The sequence below is a fragment of the Diadema antillarum genome, unplaced genomic scaffold (genome assembly GCF_040938485.1).
Source record: "Diadema antillarum isolate AM-2024a unplaced genomic scaffold, OU_Dant_1.0 seq00000732_RagTag, whole genome shotgun sequence".
NCBI lineage: Eukaryota > Metazoa > Echinodermata > Echinoidea > Diadematoida > Diadematidae > Diadema > Diadema antillarum.
The window spans coordinates 1,488,705-1,490,777 of NW_027271633.1; positions in this window are offsets into that span (position 1 = coordinate 1,488,705).

Below are 2,073 nucleotides of genomic sequence, written 5' to 3' on the forward strand. Positions count from 1 at the left end.
AATCAACAAGAAGTGCAGTTACTAAGAAACTCTTCAAAAACAGTTTAAAATTTGGAAATGACACCCGGAGGTGTTAATTTAACACCATAAATGAGCACCGAAAATTTAAGACCAGCTCGGTGTTCACTATTTAACACCGCACTTTTAGATTTAAAGGGGATGGCTAGTAACTGATCAGTGGGAATTAGTGGGAATTCTGGGGGATCCTCGTGGGATTCATTTAAGAGTATTGTTGTGTGAAAATGGGCCGTTAACGATCGCCCCGTCACTGTATATGCATGCTAACCTGGAAACATTGAACTGCACATTACTTGAATATGAGACCATTCTGAAACAAACAATAACTCATTTTCACACAAATTAAATATAATGTATTCTTAAAAGAATCCCCCAGCATTCCCACTGATTTCCACTGATCAGTTACTAGCCATCCCCTTTAAGAACTTGAAATTAAAACAAGGTGTTGATTTTTTTCGTAAGGTTTTTTTCTTGTTAATAAAAACCTTGTTGGAACTACAAATGGCGTACTCGAGACTCCTTCTTCTACTTATAATTATTATTTGAAATCCAACACGTGGAAAATTCTAAGATGTATCTATATAGGCCTATATAATATGGGGGCCAAAGTAAACCACAAGTAAATGTGTTGGATTAAGTGGAAGCAGCATATTAAAGAACACATCATTGAAAGTTTGAGGAAAGTTAGAGAAAAATCTAGTTATGGGGGGGGGGATAGGAGTCTCGGTTACGACTTCGCTAGACAAGAAGACTGTTAAAGTTCATGACGCCATGTATGAACACCCAATAACTATAAAGGGAAAAGTTCTTAATAAAAAGTATACATTCCATCGACTTACCATTGTTAAGGGTGACATATTCCCTCTGCCTTGTGAGAAATTTAATCAGTATAATTTGCTTATAATGATTTGACACTTTAAACTTTTTTTTGTTCTCTCTTGTCAATGTCCGACAGGACAAATAGGCACCACACATGCATTTCTTCTTTCCCCCCTCATGTTCCTCTCTTTGTAAATACCCCCCCCCCAACTCATCATTTAAACTATTTGCAAGCATATAGATTGTGTGCACGGGGGTTGCAACGATTTTCAAGCTTTAAGCTTATGTTGCAATTCCTTTGCGTGTTCGTTACCTTGAATAATGTAGCTCTCTTAGAGTTGTATACTATTTTCTGTAACTGCTTCTTATCAATGTATACTTATCGTATATTCTGTCTTGGCTATATGAGACGTACTTGCATACATTTTTGTATGCACTCCTATTTTGTGAACACGCATGAAATCTTGAATAAATTAAAAAAAATAAAAAAAAGGTCGTAAAGTCAAATGTTCTTCATTATGGCAAAAAAAGGTGAAAATATTATGACTTTTTCCTTAGTTACTTCCTTTATTCATTTTTTTTTTGTCCATACATGGCGTCATGAAGCGAAGGTCTTTTAAATACAGCTATGATGGCACCGAAACAAATATTCGTAACTTATGAATATAATCGTCCGACTTTCCTCGAACTTTCACTGATGACGTGTTGTACCAATATTGCTGCTTTCACTCAATCCCCGTTCATATTTGGGTTTTGGTTTCCTTTGGGAACCACATAAAAAACATATAGGGGCCTACAATGGGGCGCACTGTTTCATCTTCTTAACCCCTTCAATTCCCCAAATCAAAAAGATTAAAAAAAGGAAAAGAAAAAAGATATGTGTCTATTGAATGTGACCGAGTTTCTGTTTTAAAAGTGATTCTGGAACAGTTCGCCTCCCCTTCTGGCGGTGGTTTTATATTTTTTCTGTATTTAAGTGATTGTCAATGAATTTGTTTTGTTTGGTTACATGGGTTTTTGTGCTTTGTTTGTTTCGTTTTTTCTTGTTTTGTTTTGCTTGTTGTTCACATGGCTTCAATGATCAGACTGGGAGGGTGATTCTGCAGCTCCTACCCGCGCTTTCAAAAAACGCGAGCAGCTTAGCTGTGTGTACACTGCACACACACAGTGCGCTTCTCACGTCTTGGATCAAGCACCCACCACCTGACGCAAACTTCTCCTGAGTGCAGACTGTTT